The sequence below is a fragment of the Cynocephalus volans genome, chromosome 4 (genome assembly GCF_027409185.1).
Source record: "Cynocephalus volans isolate mCynVol1 chromosome 4, mCynVol1.pri, whole genome shotgun sequence".
NCBI classification, from domain to species: Eukaryota; Metazoa; Chordata; class Mammalia; order Dermoptera; family Cynocephalidae; genus Cynocephalus; species Cynocephalus volans.
The window spans coordinates 31428044-31449791 of NC_084463.1; positions in this window are offsets into that span (position 1 = coordinate 31428044).

Here is a 21748-nt window from a genome sequence, read left to right on the forward strand (position 1 = left end):
AGCATCGGGGAAGGTGGGGAGAGGAGACCGAGGGAGAGAGGAGCCAGATGGAGGCGAGAAGAAAAGTCCTTCCAGGGAGACAGGAGGAGCCTGCAGAAGTGACTGGCCGAGGGTCAGAGCACAGGGACAGGGAGGGCTCTGAGCGCCTCCTCTGCCTAGCAGGTGAGGCAAGTGCTGGCTGGGCCAGAAGCCGTGGGCTCTGTCAGCTCAGAAATGCCAGGGTGGACACAAGGGGGACTTCCCTCCGGCCTGCTCCTGGGCGAGCCCGCCCCAGGCTGCAGGACCACGTGCTCAGTGCCCTGGGCTGTGCAGGCTTTCACCGGTGCTGTCCACAGGGCCAGGAGAGGTGGCAGGAGCAGAGAGGAGGGGCCGGCTGTCCTGAGTGGGCACCATGGGCAACAGGGCCCCGGCATTCATCATGGACATGCCCAGGAAGAGGCGGGCCAGCAGCGGGGGCCTTCAGTCCCTCATGCGTTCCTGCTCGGGTCATGGTGTTCCCTCTTGCTGTCTCCTTCCCTCCCAAAGAGGTCCACAGTTTGGGAAAGCAGAGTGACTGGATATTCCAGCCAAGGAACTTCCAGGCATATCTCTGGCCTTGGGCTGGGGAGGACAAGATGTCTCCCTGTGGCTGCTGACAAGGCCACTGCACACCCAGCAAGTTAGAATTTCTGCTAGAATCACAGAAGCGTGCACATCAGAAGTGAAAGGACCTCAGGGGCGGATCCCTCTGCACTTGGACTCAGAAGATCCAGGCTCCAGTCTGACTCCGCCTGGCACCAGTGGGGTGACTGGTCTTCACCTTGTCTTCACCTGCAAGGAAGGTTGGGTGCTCACCGTGCAGGCTTGCAGTGGGCATCAGAGTGAATGCATGTACCCGTCACCAGAACCCTGTCCCTGTTGTCTGTAAAGAACCTGCTGACCACACAGTCACATACTCTTTATGCAGGAGATTCCCATTGTTTAAGTGACCAGGAGGAACAACTCTCCCATCAAGAGGCATTATTCCAGAAGGACCTGTTCTATCTGCAGCCCACAGCACACTCTGCTCACGGTCGGAGCCCCAGTCCCATGCTCGGTCCTGCAGGAGACCCCACAGGTGGGGAGGGGCCTTGGCCCTGAGGCTGTTCCTCTGGGAAGGCTGGGTGGGTGGTGGGTACAGGGTGGCAGCACCCTCCAGCTGGAGGCCTCTGCCTGTCCTCCACTGAGTGACTCAGACAATTTACCCACAGAGTCTACAGAAATAGGCAGATTAATGCAAGTGGTGTCAGCCCCACAGCTTCGTTACTTTGTAAGTGATGATGGCACCTCCAGATCCCAGAGGGTGATTCCCAAAATAACCCACTCACTCGCTCATTCACAGGGAAAGCACACACACCTGCCCCTTCCTGCGCTGAGTCCTACCTCTCCGTCAGTGCAGAACGCATTCCCTTTGGGGAGCAGGGAGCTCCTCCTGGGGCAGGGGGCCCACAGGCCCCTCCCGGGCAGGTCCTCTGTCCTCAGCTACTTTCCCATCTTCACTGAGAACCCTTTCAGCCACAGCTGCTCTCACTCCTGGAAAATGAGGCTTGCTTAGTTCATAGCTGCTTCAGGACAATTTCTGGTTACATGTACCTGGAAACCCAAATCACAACGACAGCTAGGCAAAGGCTTTTATTTAGTATTTTAAGTATCATGTGTCAGTGGAGGCTGGGATGTGGCTGAGCCCTGGGAGTAGCTTCAGGTCCAGGAACTTGCAGACTCCAGGGCCATCTTTGCTCCACTTGTCTCTGCCCTGAAGTCAGTGCTGAGCTCTCAGACAGCCCCCTCCACAGAGGAGTGCAGGCCGCTGGCAGCCACCAGAGAGGAAATGAGGCCAGCTCTCTCGGGCCTCAAGCTACAAAACATGTAGGAAAAGCAGGGTGATCCGGTCAGACGGGCCGGTGCCCGCCCTGGACAGCACTGTGGATTCCATCCTGCATGTTTGTAGCATGTTTGGAGAGGGGAGCGTTCTCAATGACATCTCAGTGGCATGTCACAAGCTAAGCCTGGATCCCCTCCCCTCACACCTGAGCCTTTCTGCTGTGCCCTGACAGGATCTGGGACGGACGCTCTCAACTTCATCCAGCAACAGCACCTGGAAGCCTAGGGCTCACCCCAGCCCCTCCTGCTTTATCCCTCTTGCTTTCTTACATGCCTTTGCAGCCATCTGACTCTCAGCATCCACCGCAGTTATGGTTTGTGTCGTGACCATCTCCTGCTCCAAGTGGTGCACCTGCCTTTGTGGTCTAACGTCCGACAGCTGCCTGCAGTGAGAGTGGCTGTAAAAACTCGGCTCATGTTCTCCACTGCATTCATTGTCGGTGGCTGCTGTGTCACATAAGCACAGAGAAGCTGAAAACAACACAGATGATGTGGCAGTTCTGTGGTCAGCGTTTGACTCGGCCTCACAGGCCGCAGTCGAGGTTTCGGCAGGGCAGCGTTCCTTTCTACAGGCTCTGGGGAGACCCCCTTCGTTGCTCATTCAGGTTGTCAGCAAAATTCAGTTCCTTGTTGTTGCAGGACTGAGGTTCTCCTTTCCTTGCTGGCTGTGAGCTGAGGGCCATTCCCAGCTCCTGGAGGCCACCAACTTGCCTGGCTTATGGCCCCTCCTCCTCCTTAGAAGCTGGCAGTGGTGGGTTTGGCCTTTTCCATGCTTCAAGCCTGTCCTGCCTCCTCTTTGTCACTATGTCTCTCTGGCCCATCTTCTGCCTTCTTCTTCCACCTTCACAGGAGCACATTGAGCCTGACGCCTGCAAATCCCAGCTAACTCCTCATCTCCAGGAGCTTAGCACTTATTGAATCTGCAAAATCCCTTTGCCACCTAAAGCAGCACGTTCACAGGTTCTGGAGATTAGGGCGTGGACATCTTTGGGGGACCATTATTCTGCCTGCCATGCCTACCTTTGTTCCTGGGATGAAGAAGTGCATCTTTCAGGGGTTTGAGGGGCCCCAAGAGATTCCCTACAATTCTTCTATCTGTGAGTTTCAGCATCAGGGCTATCAGGAAAGGCCTGGGCCCAGGACACCTGTCTCCTCCTGGTTTGCACCCAGCGTCTGTGCTCAGGGGCTGGCAGAGCCCTCATGGTTGTAGCTGTCTGACCTGTTGACCAAGAAAACATGATGGTTTTTAAATTAGGCTGCCCCACGTGCAGCACAAACAGTGGATTTCCAGGGACACAGCATGTATTCAGAAGCTCACATCCTGGAAACTGCTGAGTATCTGCAGGTGAGGCTGGGAGAACCGAGGGGGTGTAGAATGGACTGGCTGTGCGTGCTCATGGTGGGGAGTTCAGAGAGGCTGAGAGAACCCGTGCAAGACCCCCCCCCCCAGCCCCCTCAAGTGTTTTTAGCGATGCTCAAGTCTTCAGCGAGCCATTGCTGCAAGGGGTTCACTGCATGTACACTAGAGGGAGATTCCTGGATCAAATGCTGGCTCTGCTACTGTACAGCTGAGGACTTTGGGTAGGTGACTTCACCTGCCTGCACCTCAGTCACCTATAGAAGGACTTACGTGAGAGTTAATGAATTTGATGTTGCAAAGGGCTCAACAGCACCTGGTACAGAAGGAGCCCTTTTTAAATCTGTATCGCTACTGCCGATGTGACACCGTGGAAGAACGAATGAGCCACACAGGAGAGAACGAACGAACACTGCTGGAAAGTTCAGAGTCTGAACTTAGGCCGACCTGGAGTTAAACATCAGCCCCAAACTCGCCACCCACGGCAGCATGAGCAAATTAGTTTTCGGGTTCTCGGCTGAGAAAGGGTTTGGAAATCACAGAGCACCCACAGATGTTACTGTTGTTGGTGTTGGTGGCATTGCCTGCAGAAAGCCTGGAGCTCACAGAGAAGATCCGCCCTCGGATTTCTCTCACAAGCTCAATTATCCCAGTGCACAGAGCTCTTTGCTAAAGACTCTTTCCCCAAACTAGGAATCTTCACTTCAGAATCAAGAGTGATCCTGGATGGCTAGGCTTCCCAAGTGCCCGAGTGCAGGAGGGCAGTAACCAAGGGCAACCCAGTGAGGGGAGTCTTCCAGGGCCCTGACTGTGCAAGGAGGCTCCACCATCCTTTCTGATCCCACTGTATGCAAGGAGCAGTGGGTCCCCTCCACCACCACAGGTGGATCAAGGCCCATTTCTCCATCCACAGTTCCAATTATTTGCTCACGGGGATTCCCACACCAAGGTTTCAATATGTGGTGGTCATCACTATTATCATTAACAGCAGCTACTGCCAATATTAATCTGTGCCCTCATATAAGTTCAAGATGCAGCCAGTGATTCTCTGTCCTGTCTGCACAGGGTATCCTGCTCGTACAAGTACAAATCTCTTGCCACACATTTGACCAACTGCTGAATTGCAGACCATGATATTTCAGAAAAGTGCCCCCCGCTCCCACCCTGTGAGATCCCAATATGCAGCCAGAGCTGAAAACTACTCTGCTTCAGGTCTAGGACCAGATATAGACCTGATCGCTGCCCTGATGGATGCACCATCCAACCAAGGAAAGCAGAGCTTGTGTGCACTGGATCACTAGGCACATGTGGCAGCAGATGCCAAATGTTCAAATGCTGGCCATTAACACAGACATTGAGGTCTTACTTCCCAACATGAGGAACCTGCTGCCCTCGCTCGCCCTGTGCCATCCATCCACTCCTTTACCTTCCTGGAGCCTCATCGTTCCACGTCTGTGAGATGGAAACAGTAATACCTGCCGGGCCAGCTCACAAGAGTGTTTGTGAGTTATGTGAGACGACATCACAGAAAGTCCTCCTAAGCTGTAAAGGTTGCACAGAAGTAAAAAGCTGCTGTTCAGGCAGACTTGCACTGCACTTTACTCTCTGCTCCTGTGCTAGAGACAGGATTTGGTGAGCAGGACATGAGCCTTGCCTCCGAGAGCATGAGTCTCTCTCGTGCCCAGAGGCTGCCGGGCAGCATGCTGAATCCAGAGCACACTCAGAGTCTAGAGTCATTTCATAGGCATGGGTAGCCCGCTCCAGATTCAGCAGACCTGGCCCCAGCAGGTCTACCTGGACACTGGAGTACACCACGTTAAGTTCGTGGCATCTGGAGAGTCCTTCAGCCGAGCTCCAAGACAGCTGGTCAGTAGGCGGCCTGATGGGAGGCCATGATTACTTCTGCAGCAGAAACTATCTGTGTCTGCAGAGATTTTCACTCGGGACGGCCAGCCCCAGAAGAAGAATAAGCTTGTGTAGGAAGTTCTGATTAAAAAGCTGGAAGAGCTAGCTGAGGGGGAGACAGTATTTACTGAACCGCTACTGGGTGCCAAAATCCAGCCTAAGGACTTTCACGTGCATCAGTCTCATCTGGCTCTTGCAGCACACTGCAAACTCGAACGTTACACGCATGACAGAGAAGGGAACACCGGGGTGCAGCCAGTTTAAGTGCTTGCCTAGGACCTCACAGTGAGGGAGTAGAGGATGGTTTATGGTGAAAGCATCTGAGCCTGACTTCCAGGCCACCTTCTCCTCTCCTCCCTCCAGCCCTAGGGTATGGCTGTGGGCATTCTGGGAACAAACCTATCGGGAGCCCAAATACGGCTTTATTTAATTTGGGTTTTGTGATGTAGATTTATGTGGTTAGTAGCCATTCAAGTGTGTAGTTAAGACATGCATGCCTAATACAAAGGATAGATAAAGCCTTGGATTGTGAAAATTTAACTAATAAAGAAGAGTGAAACAGACCAACACATTGGGGAGAAAGTATAAGTAATTTTTCTGACTAGAAATGTCACTGTCAACAAAGATCACATGAAACAATACATTGCCAAACAGGGACCCATGACAAACTGGTCTGATCCATGTGGATTACATTGATCTAAATTCTGGGGAGGTGTCCAGAACTACATAAGACTAAATATTTGTCAGTAAGGCTCGCCACACTGGCTCAGGTTAGATCCTAACACAAATTTCTCCAGGGTGAACAGGGTACCCAGTGTCTTCCCTCTGAGGACTCTGAGAACTCAGAATCACAGGAGGGTGGACCAGTTGTCCTGTAACTGTACCTCCAAGTTCTTCGTGTGGCAGAGATTGACTAGCTGTTCACCAAACTGATTCTTCATCCTTCCAGACACAACATGAAACTGTATCCCCCTACTCTCTTGCAATTTCCTATGGATGTGGTCCAGTCGTGGCCCACAGAATATGAGCAGAAAAGGCATTGGCTACATGACTGTTTAGTTTAATGAGTCCAGAATCTGACAGGGGAGGCTGGTCGGCTGAAACTCAGGAAGGAGTTGCAATTCCAGTCAAATGGCTGTCTTCTGGAAGAATCTTTTCATGCTCAGGAAGGTCAGTCTTTGTTCTACGCAGGCCTTCACCTGATTGAATGAGGCCCACCCACACTACAGAGGACAATGCACTTACTCAGAGTCCACTGATTTAAATGTTAATCTCGTCTCATACAAAAACCATCTTCACAGAAACATCCAGAATAATGTTTGACCAAATATCTGGGCACTGTGGCTCAGACAACTTGACACATAAAATTAACCATCGCAGGTCCACTCCTGTCAATTTGGCACACACAGACATCTCCTTAAATCATACTTAATCCCCAAATAAAGATGATAACAAGGCCATACCTCTGCCTAATGTGATGCAACTGTTCTGCATATGACCGAACACATGCTAACCCTTTTCCCACAAGGGACTGCATGTCTTTGGGTGATGTTTACTTTTCTCCTTGGTCTCTCATGACTTAAACACTATGATGTAAACTTGACAACATTTAAACACTATGGTATAAGTCAACATCTTATGTTACATGATAAGGGGATAAGAAAGGGAAGAATGAAAAGATATTTGCTTAATATATATCTATATGTATAGACACACACTCAAAATAAAATAAGGAGTAAACACTAGTGACAATTGCCCTCCTAATTGTGTAACTGGTCGTGTGGCCGCAGCTGGCATTCATAACCACCTTTTTCCACTGCCCATTCTGTATCCCCTTTGCCTGCAGCAAGCACCTCAGCTGGCTGTGGCTCTTCACCTGGTGGGTGACACAACCTCCATTCCTGAAGGTCAGGTATTAGCAGTCCTGCCCAGATTGGATTGCTGAAATTTTCCATTCATTTTAACATAGAGCATGCCCTAGGGGATCTCCTGTCTTCCAGACTTTCCCTTTCTTACCTCCATTGTGGATAGAAGGGCCATTCCCCCCTTGGTAGTGAGGATCGAGGATCAGTCACCCCAGCCAGCACCGTAACTGCCTCCTTTTCCTGTTGATTGAGAAGCATGAAGATCCCAAGTGGCCTGGGTGTCAGACTTAACTCCCAGCTCTATGAAATCATTGCTGTGTCTCCTGGTGGGAGCATTTCTCTCTCTGGAGCCAAAGTCTCTAGACCAGTAGAGTTGTGAGGACAGGAAGAAAACACATTGCTAGCGGGTCATGAGGGGTAATAGTGATTGGAGCCCCTCCCATTTCCACCCCTTGATTCTTGGTCTTAAAATGTCCAAAAAAAAATGTGTGCTTATGGATTTTTTTCTTCTTTTCCCTTTTTCCCTTCTGCTGGTTAAGAGACCATGAAGTCTCCACCCCAAGAGAGAAGGAGGCTGGTCCAGAAGAGACCGTGAAGAAAACATCCAAGAAACATTCACTTGGATATTTTGGGAGTGTCATTGGCAGAAAAACAACCCCACAAACACATCCACACCCTAATCCCCAGCACCCATGTTACCTTATAGAGCAAAAGGGACTTTGCCAATGTTCTGTGTTCTAAGTTAAGGATTTTGAGATGAGAAGATTATTCTGGATTATCCCGGGGCGGTGGGGGGTGGGCAATGTAAGCACAAGGGTCCTTATGAGGGAAGCAGGGGCCAGAGTCAGAGAAGGAGATGTGGGAGAGGAAGAGGTGGACTGAAGTGATCACCAGCTTTGAAGACAGAAGAGGAAGGACACAAGCCCAGGACTGTGGGCAGTCTGGAAGCCGGAGCAGGCAAGGATGCACATTCTCCCTGGGGTCTCCAGAAGAAACACAGCCCTGCAGACACCTTGATTTAAACCCAGTGACACTCATGTCAGACTTCTCTCCTCCAGAACTATGACAATAAATTTGAGTTTCAAGCAACTAAATTTGTGGTACTTTGTTACAGCAGCAATAGAAAACTAATATGGATAGTGATTAATAAAATTCTATTGTGTTAAAGCACTGAACTATTGGAGTTGTTTGATAAAGCAGTTAAGCTAACCTAAGTAAGACACTTAGAGACTAATAAATAAAGTCCCCACTTTTGGATAGGGAAACTGGAAAGCAACACAGCCAATTTCTCCTCTGAGACAGCCCTTTGTGGACCTGCTTCCAGACAGGCCTTGTTGGGTGGCAGGTCCCTGCTCTCTGCTCTCTAGTGTGTGCATGGCCCAGCATTTTGGCAGCAGTGCCTAACTTAGTACTCACCCTGGCACAAGTGAGCTGGAAGCTGCCAACACCAAGTCCCCCTCATGCTTCAGCTGGTACTTACTCTAGACAGTCCATCTGAGGTCCCAGCTTCTGCCAGAGGCACAGTCAGGCTGCCCCAATGAGAGAGCCTGACTGTGGCAGAGCAGTGTGATAATTAGTGGGTCCTGCTCTCCCCTGCTTGGATTAATGTTTTCATGTGACTTAGACATCGCTCCTGAAAACCACTCTTGGTTTTCCTTAATCAGCAGTTCTCTGTCTCAGAACCCAGTTGATGATCAATAAATATTTGATGAGTGAATGAATGGCTGAGTCAGAGATCTGGAAGAGTCAGATTTAACCTAGTTCCATAGCCTGGGGAGGTCACATGTGCTTCCAGTGTGCCAGGCTTCTAGCTACACATTGCCAGGATTTTTGTAGAAAGGAGTAAAAGAGCAGCCCAGATGCTCTATTCACCACCATGCACACGTCAGAGGGTCTGGGAGCCCTGGTATGTCCCACACAGGTTTCATCTCTTCCTGGACATTGGAGTGGAAGAGACTTAATAAGGACAGATGCCCTCAGAGTCACTGGCCCCTGCAAGCAAGGGTGTCAGATAGCCCTGAAGTTCAAATCCCACTCTGACCTCCCCTTCCTAGAGGAACAATTCTGAGTACTGCACGGCTTCTCCAAGACTGAGTTGCCTCATTTACAAATAAGGATAAAAATGGCACCCTCTTTATTAGATTGCTTTGAGCATTAAATCAGATCAAATTGCTGAGAGCAGTGCACTGAAGTAGAGCTCAGAAACCCTTCCCCTGCATTGACAGCCAAAGCCCCCCTCACTGTGGCTCCGGCCTCCTCCAGACATCCTTGAGTACAGAATTCTAGGCTGCGAAGGCCCTTGGCAAGCGCCGAAGACCATCCTGTGGATTTGTGGTTAAGGTGACTGAGCTCTGTCCAGGACCCAAGTTACTGCAGGGAGCCTGTGCTTCAGGTGGAGCCCAGCTCTCCTGCCTGCCCGGTGAGCACCTTGTGCCCAGCTGGTCAGGGTGCCAGCTCCCCCCAGGGGCACAGCCTGGACAGTGAGGGGTCAGAGGAGGACTCACGCCTCTTCTGTTGAACCGCTCATGTGTCATGGAGACTGGCTCTGTGTAGGAAGGTCTCTCCAGGGTGGGGCAGGGTCCCAGAGTGTGCTGGCTTAGAACCCCGGTGCTGAATGTCAGGAAGGGAGAACTGTGGGGCTCTTCTGTTACAGCCGCATATTAGGCTTTGGGAATCAACCTAAAGAAAGGAAATGGAGGTTACAGGGAGGGGCGTCTTTCCTGATAACACCCTCCCTCAGGACATGCAGAAGCCATGCCCCGATGCAGCCCTGAAGTGTTCATGCAGCTACCCCTTGGCCGGGTCAGTTAGCCACTGGGAGCTCCAGGGGCAACGAGAGGAATCACGTGCTCAGACACGGGGCAGGGTCCTCAGCCATCTCCTTGTCCCTTGAACAAGCCACACAGTGACAGATATGGCTATTTCTTCCAGAGCATGCAATATTTCCCATGGGGAATCTCTAACTGAATCAGGGTCACGCTTTCTGCTTTCTGTTCCTACAGCCAAGAAGTCAGTGCGCTGAAATTTAGTTCACTTTCCTCCCTCTGCTCCCTGTGCTTGTGCTGCACTATTCAAACGCTCTCATGTTGTATTTATCATGTGCTAATTGTGCTTTTGCAGTGAAGGAAAATCTAAGAGTTGGGTTAGTTTACGATTTTTCTTAGTTTTTTAGTCTACCTATAGCTACTTGCAAAAGGCATGCAAACTGACATTTGGGTGTGTTCGTCTTCATTCTGAACAAAAGGAAGGGTCTTCCTCCTGATACTTGAAGCAGGTGGCCCTGGCAGAGAATTCTTGCCACGTACTCACCTGGGCTACTCAGCGGAGACTGCGTAGCGCCGCCCCCTGGCCGGGCACTGTCATAGCGCTGAGCGTGCAAGGACAGCGAGACGTCCCTTCCCCGGAGCAGCTCGCGGTGCGGTGTAGACGGGAGCGCGGGCGACGTGCACACACGCGAGAGGACAGTGCGGTGCGGCAGCAGGAAGCGGGAGTGGGGGCCGGGCAAGAGGGGTTAAAATTTCCTCCTGGGCAGGGAGAAGGGTCAGGAAAGGCTTGTGAAAGAGAACGTGAGCTGTGGATGCAGGAGAAAAACTTGCGGAAGGAGGAGACCGAGGAGGAAGGAGCCTGCGGCCAGGGCAGGAAGTCCTCGTCCGCCCGCAGGCGCTCGGGGGCGCAGGGTGACCGCAGGCGGGGCGCCCTCTGCCGGCCGGGCGGCGCCTCGCTCCTCGGGAGGGGGACGTCTGGGCTGAGCCCCGGCGGGTGACGAGGGGCGGCCGGCAGAGGGCGGAGGAGCCGTCTCCTGTGTGAGGATCGGGACGTGGAAGGTGTAGGGTCGCGAAGGAGCCGCTGTGCGGACACCCGCCTGCGACGGCCGGGCCTGCGGGCGCGGCTCTGCCTCCTCCACGCACCGCCCTCCGCTGATTCCACCAGCCCCCGATGTCTACACGGGTGACGCTCAGGCTGGGGCCGGTCGGACTCGGCAGGAATTGCAGTGGAGAAGCGGATTTGGGTCCCCTGCCTTTGTCTAGGGTAAGCCCCGTCCACACTGCTAATCTCTCGTAGGTCACCCTGTTCCTGTTACTCTCCTTCATTGCGATTAGCACTAGTCTGTCCCCAAATGTGCACTGAATGTCAGCCCCGTGCCAGGCAGAAGCGAGGCTCGGGAACAGCCCCGCGTGAGACTGCATCCCCAGCCCCTCGCCCTTGCTGGGCTCCGGGTTGACATTCAATGCACATTCGTACAATAAATAAATGAACTGCGTAGCCTTTCCCCAGACGTCGTGCTGTCTGTGTTTCTGTGACGTTGCTCAGGCCGTTCGTCCTTCCAGAGTGCTTTGTGCCGTCTTTTCCATCCGAAAAACTCCTATTGGTTTCTAGACAACTCACCAAAATATCAGCTCCTCTCGACCCCCGGGAACCCGCATGGGTCCTAAAAACCCACGTGCCCTGCATAATGTTTATTGAAAAAATGACTCTACATTTATGTCCCTAAATGTCGGTTTTATTGGCTTCGGCCCATCTTTTCTGAATTATTTTTGAATCCTGATTTTGTGATCCAATCTGTTAGGGACCCGTAATAGGCTATGCCATCCACAATTAAATAAATGTGCACTCTTCTGTATTCACCTTGTTTTTAATCTGTTTAAAATAGGTTGCACAGAATAGGGCTGATAAATGTCACCTGTCATGTAGTTTGGGAAGACAAATGAGACTGACCTGAACAAAACAAAGGGTTGGCAGCAGGGATTTATCTTGGGAATAAATTTAGGTCTTTCGTGTACCCAGGATTTTTTCCTTTCTACTTCATACCGTCTCCGCTCATCACAGTCCATATATCCTTAAAGGAACACCGCACAGGTCACCAGTCCCACGACATCTCCTTAATTCTCCAAAACCAGATGCAATCTCCCTTCGCCCGAGAGTGCTGCAGGCCCTTGCCGACTCACTCACTGCTTCAGTAAGTACTTAGCATGTTGCAGCTTGGCAGGGGTCGTACCAGATGCCGGGCTGCAGAGAACAATGAGCTGTGAGTAGGCCTTTACCTTGCATTATGCTCATTTAGATACTGGTCTTTAAGCCATGCTCTGTCACTTGTGGTTTGGACGAGTTATGCAGAATTTCTGAGCATTGTTTATCTATCTGTAAAAGTAGACAGTAGTACCTGTTTCATCTAGTTCTGCAGGTGAGGTGATGCTGAAGCACCCAGCACAGTGTGTGACTGATGGCCAGCAATTGCTCTTCTCCTCCCCCACATGCTAGAGTGTTAAAAGAAGGGCTTCTCTCATGCTCTCCTCTTTCCTGTTGCACCCAGCATGGTCCTTGACCCCGAGGAGTTTTGCTCATGTTTACTGTGCTGAGGTGAGTTGGAGGTGGGATGCATCCCCAAGACTTGGCCCCTTGCCTTCCCAAAGCGGGACTGTACTTGGCCCTCAGGCACCAGCACAGGGGACGAATGCCTGCCCCTGGCAGGACCCCTCCCTGCATTCTGGTCTGTGGTCCTCTTGAGGTAGGGTCAAAGTATGGTAACTCCAAGTGGATGCTGAGCTTTACGGTGTAGGGGCTGGCTTCACATGAGGAGAGTACCTCCAAGCTATCAGAGTGGGTGAGAGTTCCAGACCTCTATGGACTTGCAGAGTTAACATGTCCTGATGACATGGCCTGGGAGGGCCCCTACTGCTTGACCACAGCCCTAGACCACATCACAAACACCTGACCTGTTCTTCCCTCTCTTTCTCCCTGCCCTCTGTGTCTCTTGCTTGCACTCCCTACTTTATTTCTGTAACCACTCTGTTCCCCATTCCACTTCACCCTACCTGGTCCCCTCTTCTCCTTTCTGGCTCTGGCTCCAGCTCTGCCTATCCTTTCTCTCCTCTGCTCCAACTCTTGGGCTCGATTGAGCCAGAAGATACTTATTCTGCATAATGTGCCTGATGCTGTGCAAAGTACCCTGCAGAACAAACACAAAATACAGGCTTACCCAATTTTGTAAAGCTTACCATTTCCTTGCAGATTTCCTTCCTTTCTTGCCTATTGAACAGCCAGCCTCTCGCTATCCCCTCACTACAGTTCTTCTCCCACTTCCTCCTTCTCTGTGCATCACTGCTCTGTCTTTTGAAGTGGCATTAGAATTCTATAAAAGAAATCTATCTCATGCATTACAGAGTAGATTCTCTGCTGACCTCATTGCATTGACATAAATATATTTAATGCAAGTAAAAACCTATTTAATGAAATAAATTATGAAAAATTTACAGTAAAGTCTTGAATTTCATATAACTCATTCAAGATGAATACTAAATCTGTTGGCAGCATGTAGAATGCACACTTTCTAAAGCTTTCCAAATTAAGACAAACATCTTGTCTGTTTTTTTGCACACACAGTTTCTCCACCTCCACTGACTGTGTCCTACCAGAAGAAAAGAGCACACTCAATTTTGTTTAGACAGCCAATTAATCTGTGAAGACATTGCATTAATTCTGAATATATTTATTTTCTTTCACTACCAGTTTACAGTGATTCTGAGATGACTGAAGGTTGAGACCTTTGTCTGTGCTGGTCTCAGACACCAGGTAGGGACCTACCTGCAGGGAGTCTAGAACCTTTCTGGGAACAGCCAAGCCTCATTATCCTCTGGGAGTCTCAGGGCAGACAAGGAAGAGGATGAAGTGAAATCAGGAGAGAGAGGAAACTGACCGGCCCAGGCCTTTTCCTGCTAAAGCTGAGCTGAAACAGCAAATCCCCCAGGGAAGGATGGGGTTAGCATTTCAGGAATATGGCCGCTCCAGACAGAAGGAAGCTGGCAAGCCCCGAGAGCCCACCTCTTCAAACACCCTTCAAATGCTCCCTTTCCTGCCCCCCCCCACCCAATGTGCACTTTTTGGTTCACCAAGCTATTGAAGTTCCTTGAGAACACCATAGCATTTTATTTATGCATGCATGTATATGTACTGTTTTCTCCTCCTGAAAGGGCCTTTGCCTGTGATCTGCCCCTTACCCTCTTTCATTCCTGAAAACTCAGCTCCAGTTTCCTGCATGACGTCATCGCCAACTGACGTCATTTGCCAGCCCCGCCTCCTGTGCGCCTCTCTGAGCCCCGCCCATCCCTCCCTCGGTCACAATTGCAGTCACTGGAGTATCTTATGATTTTATTCTTCTGCCCTCTTACCTCACACTGCACACAAATATCAGTTCAAGATAGATCACTGAACTAAACATTGTAGTTAAATCATAAAGCTTTTAGAGCAAAACACAGGAGAATATTTCTGAGACTTTGTGGTAGTTAAATCTATTTTAGAGAGAACACAGAAAGCAATATATATTAAAATAATACATTATACTTTATTAAATTAAAAATTTTGCCCCTCAAGAGAAACTATTAAGAAATGTAAAGATAAATGACAGAACAGGATAAAATATTCACAAAACATATGCCTAACAAAGTACTGGTAACCAGGGTATTTTAAAAAAACTTCTGTAAGTCAATAATAAAAAGACAACCCAGTAAAGTGTGGGCAAATATTTAAATACACACTTCACAACCACAATATATTAATGGTCAAAAAGCATATGAAACAAGCCACACACTGGGAGAAAATGCTTTGCAAAACACGTATCTTATAAAGAACTGCTTTCCAAATTATTCAAGGAACTCTTAAAACTGAACAGTAAGAAAACAAAAAACCCAATTTAAAGATGAGCAAAATATCTGAACAGATATCTCACCAAAGAGGATTTACAGATGGAAAATAAGCATATGAAAAAAATGCTCAACATCATGTATTAGGGAATTGCAAATTGAACCAAGAGTGAAGTGCCACTACACACCTACTAGAGCAGCTAAAATCCGAGACACTGACAACACCAAATGCTAACGAGGATGTGAAGCAGTGGGAGCTCCTATTCACTGCCGGTGGGAATGCAAAATGGTGCAGCATTGTGGGAGACAGTTTGGTGGCTTCTTACGAAACTAAACATACTTTTACTATATGATCCAGAAATCATGCTCTTTGGTATTTACCCAAATGAGTTGAAAACTTATGTCGACACAAAAACCTGACACAAATGTTTATAGCAGCCTTATTCACAATGGGCAAAAGTTTGAAACAACCAAGATGTCCTTTAGTAGGTGGATAAATAAAAGGTGGTGCCTCCAGACCATCAGTGATAAAAAGAAATCAGCTGTCACCGTAAAAAGACACGGAGGAACCTTAAGTGCATGTTACTAAGTGAAAGAAGCCAGTCAAAAGGTCTCCACAAAGAAGAAAATCAAGGAAACGGATTCCCCTTTAGCGTCTCCAAAAGGAACACTGCTCTGCGAATGCATTTTAGACTTCTGCACTCCTGGATTGTAAGGTAATATACTTCAGTTATTTTAAGCTGCAGAATTTGTGGTTATTTGTTACAGCATCAATAGGAAAGTAATGCATAGGGGATGGAGAAGGTAAAGAAATGAGAAAGGACAAAGTGATGAGGAAAGGAAGATAAGCAGCTGGGACTTGTGTGTTTAGTGTGCCGTGGAATAAGACAGTCCCAACAAGCTGGAGTTCCCATCCACTGAGGGGAGGCCTTCATGAGCCACCTTGTGGGAACGCATTTAACATTACAGCCATGGAAGAACACCATGATATCCACCCACTTCATTCTCATTTCACCTGGAAAGATCTGGAATGAGGGTCCTTCCAGCACAGAGATACCACATACAGAGTAACTGGGGTGGGGATGGGCCATGATCTTTGCAACAATGACATGTGGAAACTTTCCCAAGAATAATCTGGACCAGACATCTGCGGGGTCTCTCCTGGTGTGAGGATTGGACACGGGAGCTGGGGCCTGAAAGCCAGGTGTGGACACTGCTCACCTGAAAAGGCAGGACAGTCACTGCTGGGGATTGTGTTCTTACCTCTTACCTAAATCAGTGAAGTGAACTTGTGTTAAAATCCTGTGGATCAGGCACTGTGCTGGTGCCAAGGAAAAGACAGAAGATGACCGATGCAGTCTTGATTTTATAATCCAATGGATGTAGAGAAGGAAACAACCATACGACTATGAAACTATGCAACTACTAGGCCAATATACATCAACCTCTGTGCTAACTGATTAACAAACTTTATTTCATTTAATTTGACCCTTTAGGTAGTTATTACAATTCCCATTTTTCTAGACAGTGAAGTAAAGGCTCAAAAATGCAGCCTAGCTTGCTCACGTTGCTCAGAACGTGAGAGTATGAAATAATCCAGTATAGAAATGGATATGCTGCAAAGTAAATTCATATTCATGCCTTATTTTCTGTGTCTCGGTGTGGAGAATGATAGCTGAAATATTTGAGAAGTTAAATAAATGCTTGTTGAATAGTCAGTGGCACAAGACAGGAACACAGTGTTTCTAGAGTGTAAAGGGAGAGATTACATGAGATTGGAAAGAACTGAGCAGCCACCAAGCAGGGTGAAGAAGGGGCTACATCGTGAAGGGTGAGTGGGTCATGGTGGGAGGAGGCAAGGTAAGGGCAAGGGTAGAAAGAATCCAAATGGAAGAAAGGCCCTATTTATTCCTCAAATTCTTGCTTTGACACCCAATTCCTTTAGGTAGAACAGAGCCCTTAAATGACTTGATCATCCATGCCTTCCCTCCTGGCCTTTACTGGTGAGAGAATAATTCTGGTTTGCCTTGTCCAAACATTCTCTGCACTGTAGAGAGAAAAATCTTAAAACAGCTGCTATTATTGCTCCTGTTGTTATTTTTAAATTTGAGCCATAGGCTTTATTTTTATAGCAGTTTCAGGTTTACAGAAAAGTTGAGCAGAAGGTACAGATGGCTCAGTCACCCCCTGTATTAGTCCATTTCTGTTGCTTATAAAAGAATCCCTGAAACTAGATAATTTCTAAAGAAAATGAAATTCATTTCTTATAGTTATGGAGGTTGGGAAGTCCAATGTCCAGGGAACATATCTGGTGAGGGTCTTCTTCTGGGCCGGAGCTCCCTCTACAGAGCCTCATGGTGACCAGGGTGTCACATGCAAGAATGGGCTGAGCAGGAGAGAGCCGACCTGCTTACTCACTCTCTTTGCAAAGCCATCAGAACCACGCCCATCACTCCATGAGTGGACCAATCCATTCATGAGGGCGCTGTCCTCACAATCAAGTCATCTCTTAAAGATACCACTTTTGAAATATCATAATCGGATTTTCTATCCTCTTAGCACTCTAGCTTCAGGGAGTTTGGGGGGACATTTAATCCACAGTAGTCCTGTACACACACACAGAGTTTTTCCTATTATTAACATCTTACATTAGGGTGGTACATTTGTGAACCAATATTGTTTCATTATTAGCTAAAGTTTACTTTAGCATTCCCTCTTTGTGTTGTACATGTCTATGGGTGTTGCCAAATGCATAATGTCATGCACTCACCTGTTATTACTATTCAGACCTGGTCAAGCATGCCCTTCCTCATACTCCTTCAATAGCTTCCTACCATCTTACAAAACTAAACATACTCATGTTAGACCAAACCTCTTTTCCCTTTTCAGTCATCCTTCTTCCGCTCTCCATCCCACACCCTCTGCTCCTGTCACTCTGCACACATGTAAGCCACACGTCATCCCTCCATGCCATCAGCACAGTGCTCCTTCTCTGCCAGGACTTGGCCTGAGGTCCCCTCCTTAAATTGGGCTGGCCTGACCCTCTCAGTCTGTGTTGCTCATCCTGGATTCTCTGATCACAATTCACTCTCTCCCTATCATGACATTCCCAATAGATTATTGTAACTGCTTCTGCACCATTTTATCTCCCAATAGATTGTGATCTCCTTGAGAGTGGAAACAATGTTTTAATCTTACTTGTTTCCTGATACCTGGCACAGTTAAAATCACATAGTAATGCTCAGGGAAAGCTTGGTGAGTGAATAAACACTATCCCTTGTCTGAAAGGCTCTTTCCTTCATTTCCTCCTTTTAGTAAACTCTTCTCCTGTTATCAATCCTATCAGGCCTGGCTCAATTTTCACTTTTTAAATAATGTTTTTCTCCACCTTTTTGCCTCTCCTATGAGGAACTGATCATTCCATTTCCTAGCTAGCTATTCCCGGATCTTTCAGCTGCTTAGCATCTCTCTTATATTATTGCAGTTTCTGACATTTATTTCTGTGCTATATTGGGAGCTCCTAAGGTCTGTGGATGGACGTATTTATCTTTGCATGTTCAGAATTGATATAGAACCTGGCAAAGAATAGGTAAGCATTCAATGTATTAACCAAATAGTTGAATGACTGATTGAATAAATACAAACAAAAACAAACAAACAACAACCAACCCATACTGGTAGCCAAAATGTTACTGAGTGTAAGAATAAGGAAAGGAGGCAACATATTCCTTTTTTCTTTTTTAAGAATTAAAACCAAACACCTCTAATGCCAGTGCTTGTGCAACTACAGCACTGTCTTTTAACTAGGTTTATTTAAGAAAAAGTTAAGGGGAGGGTGACATTGGCAAAAGTGAAAGAGTAGGAAGTTTCAAGAGTCCACCCCTCCACAAAAACACTGAAAAAAAAAGCAAAAACTGTTAGCATCAATTTTGTTGGAACAATGAAAAAGTCAAATGTTCGAAGCAAATAAGCTTATGCTGGATAGGGAAACTGTGAGTTAAACACAGTAGTACAGCAATATGGCATTTTAATTTTTCCTTGCCCCACCTCAGCCCTGGTACAGCAGCAGCCTTGCAGACGGTCCATGTCCCTGGTATCAGTATCTTGTTCAAAAGAGAGCAAATTGGACCTTGTTTCCAAGAAATTGTGTTTGTCTCTTTGATCTGCCTGGGGATTTCCTGAAAGACCAACAAGGTGATGGCCCTGTGTCACCTATCTCAGAACTCTTTTAAGGTAGAAAAGTGGATAAACAGAGGTGTTCCTCGTAATCATTGAAAGGCAAATAAACATATCACTAATGATTTGCACAAAAGATTGTAACTGGCACAAACAATAGACACACCAATAGCCTGGGAGAAAAAGGCAGGGCAAAAATTATTTTGGGAAATAAGGACTTTGAAAAGCTCCCACATGTAGTGAGAAGCCTAGAAAGACATGTGCATACTTTAAGACTGCTGCTATGTCAGGGCAGGGGTGGGGCATACTGGACAGAATATGTGTTCGTAAAAGACCTGAGAAGATTCTAAACTTTTAACCCTGGATGAACTTTAGCCTCAGCAAAAGCAGAAAGTGAAGGCTAAGACAGGGTTGTAAACAAACTGGCTAAGCACAGAGGGAGTACCCCTATGCAGAGACAATCTGCAAATACCAGGCGAGTTTTTTTCTTTTATTTTGCCCCACAGCATTTAAGGAAGTCTATGTAAAGCTACTAGCTAACTACAAGTTAAAGAAACAGACACTGCAAAGAAACACGAATGACAAGGAATATAGTCTCTGAAAAATAGTTTAGAAAAATTACCAAACAGACAAACAACTACAAACCACAGCAAACAACAACAACGAAACCTGTGAAGAAAAAATTTGATTTCCCTTGTGGCCATACTTTAATATTCAAAATGTTTAGTTTTTTATATAAACATATAATGTAAAACAAACAACTTCCCCAAACAAAAAACAAACAAAGAACAAGAAGATATGGTCAGTTGATGGAAAAACAAAATGAAACAGAAACTGTCCTGGAGGAAGAACAGACATTGGACTTACTAGATAATGACTTTAAATGAAGTCCTAAATATGCTCAAAGAGCTAAAGGAAATCATAGACAAATAGGTAAAGGGCAAGAATAGAATGATCCATGAATAAATAAAGAATATCAATAAATAGGTAAAAATTATAAAAAATAAATTGATTGGAAATTCTGGAGCCCAAAAGTATAATCACTGAGATAAAATATTCACTACAGGGTTTCAACAGCATATATGAGCTGGCCAAAGCATCATGAAACTTGAAGATAGATCAACTGAAATTATCCAGTCTGAGATCAAAAAGAAAAAGAGTAAAGAAAAGTGAACAGAGTCTAAAGACATGTGGGACACCATCAAGTGAACCAATAAACTCATAATGGGAATCCTAGAAGGAGGAGAAGAAGACGGAAGTAAAAGGGCAGAAAAGATATCAGAAGAACTAATGACCAAAAACCTTACCAAATTTGATGAAGAACATGATTCCACTTATCCAAGAAGATCAACAAAATAAAAGTAGATTAAAAATAAAGAGATTTACACCTAGACATACTATAATCAAACTGAAAATCTATGACAGACAGAATTTGTAAATAGTAAGAGAACCCTAACCCTAACCCTAATCCTCAATATGATTAATGACTGATTTCTCATCAGAAACCATGGAGGCCTGAAAGCCATGGGATGACATATTTGAAGTGCTGATAGAACAAAAAAACCTGTTAATCAGGAATTCTGCCTTTATAAAAATATATGTACAAATGTGGCATTTTTACCATATAACTCATTTAAAAACTTGAACACTCCCTAGAAACAATGTCTTTAGTATCATGTGCTGCCTACAGATATTTCCAACATCACCTAGTGCTGTTATTAGAAAGAAAAAAAAAGGAAAAATGAAGATTTTCCAGATAAACAAAAGCTGAGAGGCATGATCTCTAATAGACCTGCCTGAATAAAAAATTCTAAAGGAAGTCCTTCAGGCTGAATTTAAAGAACACTAGGAAGAACTATGAAGCCATATGAAGAAATAAAGAACCCCAGCAAAGACAACTGTGTAGGTAAATATAAAAGCCATATTTATTTTTGATTTGTAACTTTTCTTTTTTGTATGATTAAAAAATGCATAAAATAGTAATTATGTATCTATGTTAACGGACACAATGTATAATGATGCCATTTGTGACAATAACAATATAAAGGGTGACATATAATGCTGTATAGAAGCCACCTTCATATAATATTGAAGCTAAATTGGTAGTAATTCAAGCTAGATCATTAGGAAGGGTCAATTGTAACCCCCAGGATAACAACTAAGAAAATAACTAAAACCTAAACAGAGAGAGGGATGAGAAGGGAATCAAAATGATACACTACAAAAAAATCAGTTACGCACAAAAGAAGGCAAGATGAAGCAAATGAAGAACCAACACCGTATAGGACATATAGAAAACAAATAGCTAAATGACATAAGTGAGGTCTTATTAGTAATTTCCTTAAATGTAAATGAAATGAAATAAACTTTCCAATTAAAGGCATAATTGGCAGAATGGATAAAGAGAAAACATGGTCCAACTATATGCTGTCTACAGGAGACTCATTTTTAGGTCAATAACACAAGTAGTTTGAAAATGGTAGTATGGAAAAAGATCCTCAGTGCAAATAGTAGCTAGAGGAAATCTAAGGTGGCTATGCTAATATCAGACAAAATGGACTTTAAGTTAAAATTTGTTATAAGACACAAAGGAAGATATTACATATTGATGAAAGGGTTAATTAATCGAGATCATATAGTAGTTATAAGCATGCATGCACCTAACAACAGAGGCCTGTAGATATGAATCAAAAACTGACAGAATTGAAGTGCAAAATAGGCAGTTTTAATGTATAGTTGGAGACATTAGTATCATTACTTTAATAATGCACAGAACAACCACACAAAAGATCAGTAAGGCAATAGTGAATTTGGGCAACACTATAAAACATTTGGATCTAACACAAATACAGAATACCCCAATCAACAGTAGAGTACACATTCTCTCAAGTGTGCATAATATAATCTTT